The sequence below is a fragment of the Rhinopithecus bieti genome, unplaced genomic scaffold (genome assembly GCF_001698545.2).
Source record: "Rhinopithecus bieti isolate Rb0 unplaced genomic scaffold, ASM169854v2 scaffold_22042, whole genome shotgun sequence".
Taxonomy (NCBI): domain Eukaryota; kingdom Metazoa; phylum Chordata; class Mammalia; order Primates; family Cercopithecidae; genus Rhinopithecus; species Rhinopithecus bieti.
In genome coordinates this window covers 405,150-412,017 of record NW_016810459.1, presented here as the reverse complement: position 1 = coordinate 412,017, position 6,868 = coordinate 405,150, and the positions used below count along the sequence as shown (strand labels likewise).

General features: G+C 49.4%; 2 pseudogenes across 1 annotated transcript; one reads left to right on the top strand and one right to left on the bottom strand.

The window, feature by feature from the left end:
• Positions 1-1,304: 1,304 nt before the first annotated feature.
• Positions 1,305-2,253, bottom strand: LOC108542159 (ferritin heavy chain pseudogene; annotated as a pseudogene). Its single transcript, XR_001889180.1, has 2 exons — positions 2,245-2,253; positions 1,305-2,117 (listed from the first exon to the last, which is right to left on the bottom strand). The product of XR_001889180.1 is annotated as a ferritin heavy chain pseudogene (transcript).
• Positions 2,254-3,923: 1,670 nt separating this feature from the next.
• LOC108542160 (inosine-5'-monophosphate dehydrogenase 1 pseudogene) lies at positions 3,924-6,165 on the top strand (annotated as a pseudogene).
• The last annotated feature ends 703 nt before the right edge of the window (positions 6,166-6,868 follow it).

The window sequence follows — 6,868 nt, the reverse complement described above, 5'->3', positions numbered from 1 at the left end:
AAAAAAAAAAAAAAAAAAAAAAAAAAAAGAAAGTGGGTCTCACCCTGTTGCACACGCTGGAGTGCAGTGGCTCGATCATAGCTCACTGCAACCTCCACTTTCCCAGGCTTAGGTGATTCGCCACCTCAGCCTCCCAAGTAACTGAGACTACAGGTGCAAGCCACCATGCCCAGCTAATTTTCATATTTTTTTTATAAACAGGATTTTATGATGTTGCTCAGACTAGTCTCGAACTCCTGGCCTCAAGTGATCCACCCACCTCTGCCTCCCAAAGTGCTATGATTACAGGTGTGAGCCACCATGCCCAGCAAAATAATGTTTTAATAGACACAAAAATAAAATAGATAAGTTCTCATAAAATTACTATATTTAAACAATAAGGGCCAGGTGCAGTGGCTCACGCCTGTAATCCCAGCACTTTGGGAGGCTGAGGTGGGTGGATCATTTGAGGTCAGGAGTTCAAAACCAGCCTAGCCAACATGGTGAAACCCCATCTCTACTAAAAATATAAAGATTAGCCAGGCATGGTGGTGGGCACCTGTAATCCCAACTACTTGGGAGGATGAGGCAGGAGAATTGCTTGAGGTCAGGAGGCAGAGGTTGCAGTGAGCCAAGATCACACCATTGCACTCCAGCTTGGGCAATAAAGCAAGACTCTGTCTCAGAAAACAAATGAACAAACAAACAAACAAAAAACCAACAGGGAAAAATGTGTGTGTGCCATTTTATTTCAATAAATAAACACACAAATAGGTGGTAAGAATACACACACAGAGAAGGAACATCACAATATTTATTGCATTTATTTCTTGGAAATGGTTTTTGGTTGTTGTTTTGAGACGGGGTCTCCTCTCACTGCAAACTGCACCTCCTGGGCTCTAAAACCTTCTAACCTCAGCCTCACCCCAGTAGCTGGGACTACAAGTGCACACCCCCACACCTGGCTACTTTTTGTATTTTTTTGTAGTAACAGGGTTTCACCATGTTGCCTGGGCTGGCTGTAAACTCCTAGCCTCAACTGATCTGCCTGCCTCGGTCTCCCAAAGTGCTGGGATTACAGGCATGAGCCACCACCAGCTGATAATGGTCTTTAAAGACATTTCTGGACATTTGTGATCAGAGGAAAAATGTTGCCTAATAGTCTAATAATTTTTAGAAAATATTTGTTCCATTTTGTAAGCCATTTTATTTTTCTATCATTAGTTGATGCCTATGTGTTTTTTTTTGGGGGGGGTACCAAATTTCTTCATTTGAAGGAATGGTACAAATCAAAGAACTTAAGTGGATGTTCTGGTATAACTTACAGAAAAGGTAAAGGAAACCCCAACATGCATGCACTACCTTGGTGACCAGGGAAGTCACCCCATGGCTATGGGGAAATTAGCCTGAGGCTTAGCTTTCATTATCACTGTCTCCCAGGGTGTGCTTGTCAAAGAGATACTCTGCCAAGCCAGATTCGGGTGCTCCCATCTTGCGCAAGTTGGTCACGTGGTCACCCAATTCTTTGATGGCTTTCACCTGCTCATTCAGGTATGTGTCTCAATGAAGTCACACAAATGGGGTCATTTTGTCAGTGGCCAGTTTGTGCAGTTCCAGTAGTGACTGATTCACATTTCTTTCCAAATGTAATGCACACTTCATCGCATTCAGCCCACTCTCCCAGTCGTCATAGTCTGGTTTCTTGATATCCTGAAGGAAGATTCGGCCACCTCCTTGGTTCTGCAGCTTCATCAGTTTCTCGGCATGTTCCCCTTCCTCGTGAGATTGGTGAAGAAAGTATTTGGCAAAGTTCTCCAAAGCCACATCATCGCAGTCAAAGTAGTAAGACATGGACAGGTAAACGTAGGAAGGGTGGAGCTCCAGGTTGATCTGGCGGTTGATGGAGGCCTTTGAGTCCTGGTGGTAGTTCTGGCGCACCTGCGAGGTGTTGTCATGGCGGAGGCTAAGGACAGGCGGCGGTGGCGGCGGTGGGGGCCTTGGGGCGGTCCGAGGGCGCGGTGAAGAGGTGACTGAGGGCTGGCTACGGGCGGCCCGCCGGGTTGGGGGACCAGCGCCGGTTCCGTCCAAGCGCTGTTGAAGCAGGAAACCCCGACGACTCTCCGCAAAGAACGTCTGGCCTATGTGTTTGTTTTTATGCCAAGATTATGTTGTATTTGAGTCAAAAAATATGACTGATGGAAGACTCCTCAACAAAATTTGTAGGTAATATTTGTGTACAATTTTTATACTTATATATAACCCCACATTAGTCATTTCAGAAATGAATGAAGGCGATAGGAAGATAGGGTGAGTAGGATGAGGTACATCGTTTTTCTTCCAATTAGCTATTTGTCTCTTATTTTTTATTTTTGTTTTATTTTATTTATTTATTTATTTTTTGAGATGGAGTCTCGCTCTGTTGCCCAGGCTGGAGTGCAGTGGCATGATCTCGGCTCACTGCAACCTCTATCTCCCAGGTTCAAGCGATTCTCCTGCCTCAGCCTCCCTAGTAGCTGGGATTACAGGTGACTGCCACCATGCCCAGCTAGTTTTTGTATTTTTAGTAGAGACGGGGTTTCACCATGTTGGCCAGGCTGGTCTCAAACTCGTGACCTCAAGTGATCACCTGCCTCAATCTCCCAAAGTGCTGGATTTACAGGCATGAGCCACCTTGTCTGGCCAATTTTTTAAAAGTAAATTTCTTGGCCAGGCGCAGTGACTCATGCCTGTAATCCCAGCACTTTGGGAAGTCGAGGCAGATGGATCACTTGAGGTCAGGAGTTTGAGACAAGCCTGGCCAACATGGTGAAACCCCGTTTCTACAAAAAATACAAAAAGTAGCTGGGCTTGGTGGCGGACACCTGTAATCCCAGCTACTCGGGAGGCTGAGGCAGGAAAATTGCTTGAAGTTGAGAGGTAGGGGGTTGCAGTGAGCCGAGATCACACCATTGCACTCCAGCCTGGGTGACAAGAGTGAGACTCCATCTCAAAAAATAAATAAATAAATTACTTGATCTTATTAAGTAGAAAAGTTTTGTCTCTTCCTTTATTTTATTATCTTATTAAGGTTACAAATAAAAGTAAGATTGTTTAACAGGCAGGAGCAACAGAAAACAAGGACTTGAAACTTACAAACTCTGTGATCAATTAATGAATGATTGGAAATTGTACTGAGAATGATGGCTCACACCTGTAGTGCCAGCTACTCTGGAGGCTGAGGCAGAAGGATCCCTTGAGTTGTGAGTCCAGCCTGGACAACATAGTGAGACCCTGTCTCTAAAAAAAATAAATAAATAAAACAGAAATTATCTGTACTGTACTTAGCACAAATTCTATCAGTGTATGCCAAATTATACATAACATATAGAAATAGAATTTCTGCTGTCAAAGTAGTAGATGTTCTGGATAAAACATTTCAGGTTCTGAATACAGAGAAAACATGAGAGTACAAGGGAAATGCTAAAATAAATACTACTTGCAACTTCAACTGGACCCAGATATTTAATCTAGTAGTAGTGTTGAAAATTATGGGCCTGGCATGGTGACTCACGCCTGTAATCCCAGCACTTAGGGAGGCCAAGGCATATAGATCACTTGAGCTCAGGAGTTCAAGATCAGCCTGTGCAACATGGTGAAACCCCATCTCTACAAAAAATACAAAAATTAGGCAGGCATGGTGGCATGCACCTGTAGTCCCAGCTACTTTTGAAGCTGAGGTGGGAGGATGGCTTGAGCCCAAGAGGCAAAGGTTGCAGTGAGCCGAGATCATACCACTGCCCTCCAGCTTGGGCCACAGACCCTGCTCTCAAAAAAAAAAAAAAAAAAATCCCCTATCCCCTGCCCGCCGGGCCGCGGCGGCAGCGTGGCAGGGGCGCGGCATCAGCAGCCGCAGCAGCAGGTGGCCCAGTGGGTGTTTCTGTCGGGTCGCACGGTCTGGCGGCAGCATGGTGGACTACCTGATCAGCCGCACACCAGCTACCTGCTCGAGGACAGGCTCACAGTGCAGCAGCTCTTCGCCAGCGCCCACAGTCTCACCTACCATGACTTCCTAATTCTCCCAGGATTCATAGACTTCATAGCTGATGAGGTGGACCTGACCTCAGCCCTGACCCAGAAGATCACGCTGAAGACACCGCTGATCTCCTCCCCCATGGACACTGTGACAGAGGCTGACATGGCCATTGCGATTGCTCTGATGGGTGATATTGGTTTCATCCACCACAACTGCACCCCAGAGTTCCAGGTCAAGGAGCTGCGTAAGGTCAAGAAGTTTGAACAGGGCTTCATCACGGACCCCGTGGCGCCGAGTCCCTCGCACACTGTGGGTGATGTGCTGGAGGCCAAGATGCGGCATGGCTTCTCTGGCATCCCCATCACTAAGACGGGCACCATGGGCAGTAAGCTGGAGGGCATCGTCACCTCCCAAAATATCAACTTTCTTGCTGAAAAGGACCATACCACCCTCCTTAGTGAGGTGATGATGCCAAGGATTGAGCTGGTGGTGGCTCCAGCAGGTGAGACGTTGAAAGAGGCAAATGAGATCCTGCAGCGTAGCAAGAAAGGGAAGCTGTCTTTCGTCAATGATCATGATGAGCTGGTGGCCATTATCACTGGCACTGACCTGAAGAAGAACCAAGACTACCCTCTGGCCTCCAAGGATTCCCACAAGCAGCTGCTGTGCGGGGCAGCTGTGGGCACCTGTGAGGATGACAAATATCACCTGGACCTGCTCACCCAGGCGGGCATCGACGTCATAGTCTTGGACTCATCCCAAGGGAACTTGGTGTATCAGATCGCCATGGTGCATTACATCAAACAGAAGTACCCCCACCTCCAGGTGATTGAGGGGAACATGGTGACAGCAGCCCAGGCCAAGAACCTGATTGATGATGGTGTGGACCGGCTGTGCATGGGCACAGGCTGCGGCTCCATCTGCATCACCTGGGAAGTGATGGCTTGTGGTCAGCCCCAGGGCACTGCTGTGTACAAGGTGCCCGAGTATGCCTGGCACTTTGGTGTGCCCATCATAGCCAATGGAGGCATCCAGACCGTGAGGCACATGGTCAAGGCCCCAGCCCTTGGAGCCTCAACAGTGATGATGGGCTCCCTGCTGGCCACCACCATGGAGGCCCCTGGTGAGTACTTCTTCTCAGAAGGGGTGTGGCTCAAGAAGTACCAGGGCATGGGCTCACTGGATGCCATGGAGAAGAGCAGCAGCAGCCAGAAACGATACTTCAGCGAGGAGGATGAGGTGAAGATCGTGTAGGGTGTCTCGGGCTCCATCCAAGACAAACGGTCCATTCAGAAGTTCATGCCCTACCTCATAGTGGGCATCCAGCACAGCTGCCAGGATGTCGGGGCCCACAACCTGTTTGTCCCTCCGTCCATGATGTACTCAGGAGAGTTCAAGTTTGAGAAGCGGATCATGTCAGCCCAGATCAAGGGTGGCGTCCATGGTCTGTATTTTTAGGAGGAGCAGCTGTACAGAGGACAACAGTGAAGGCCAAGGTGGTGGAGGGGGCGCACCCCAGTGTCCCCCTTCAGGCACAGCCTCCCTCCATAACTGAGTGGTCCACAGATTTGCACTATGGGTTCCCCAGCTCCTTTCCAGAGAGAGAGCCGGGGAGGCCCTGAGGGGTCTGCAGGCCCTCGCTGGGCATCCCCTGCAGAGTCAGGACTGCTCCCTGGGCCAGGCTGCCCTGGGAGCCCCCCGAGCCCAGCCAGCCGGGTTCTCAGGCCCTGTGCCTGCCTCAGGTCTTTCTTGCTGCAGCCTGCTCCAGCCCAGCCCCCATCCCAGGGGCAGGCAGCCCCTCCTGGCTTCTCCTATAGGGCACCTCCCTGCCCCCAGCCCCCCAGAAAATGGTGCTCTCCTGGCCCTGCCTCTGGCCCTTCCTGGGCCGCTGCCCCCTCAGCCATGTGGCACTTCTGAGCTCCTGACCTAGGCCAAGGGGAGGTCTCTGCCCCCTTCCCTGACCCTGGGCTACCCTTGGGTCCTCCTCCTCAGGCCACTCCCCTGTCCCTGGCCCTGGGGAGGAGGCTGCCCGGGTCATGGCCACTTGCCTGTCATTCCTGACTTACCACCATCCCCAGTGAACCATTCCTGCCCTCTCCTCAGCTGCAGTTGAAGGCTTTAACTTTGCACACTTTGGGATCACAGTTGCATCATTGTGTATTAAATAATTGGAATAAATCAAGCAGGTCTCAAAGCCAAAAAGAAAAAGAAAGGAAGGAAGGAAGGAAGGAAGGAAGGAAGGAAGGAAGGAAGGAAGGAAGGAAGGAAGGAAGGAAGGTAGGTGGGAAGGAAAGAAAAGAAAATTATGTAGACCAGAGTTCATAGGTTCCAGCTCTGGCTTATCTCTTGTCTGGTTGCATGACTTGTCATTTTTGGCCTTAGTTTTCTTTAAAACTATTGAGTTTAAGACATGAGCTGTCTCTCTATATCTCCCATTTTTTTTTGAGACAGTCTCACTCTGTTGCCCAGACTGGAGTGCATTGGTGCGATCTTAACTCACTGCAACCTCCGCCTCCCAGGTTCAAGAGATTCTCCTGCCTCAGCCTCCTGAGTAGCTGGGATTACAGGCATCCGCCACCATGCCCAGCTAATTTTTGTATTTTTAGTAGAGGCGAGGTTTCACCATGTTGGCCAGGCTCATCTCAAACTCCTGACCTCAAGTGATCCATCCGCCTTAGTCTCCCAAAGTGCTGGGATTACAGGTGTGAGCCACCTCGCCTGGCCTATATCTTCCACTTTTAATAACCTATGCCCAGGATCTGAAAAATATTTCCACAGTGAGTGAAGTAATTACGATCCATGCCTCAGAGACCTCCAACATCTCTATGTCATCAGAGAGCCGTTTTTGCGCGCTTTCCATCTGTGTTCATTTGTGTC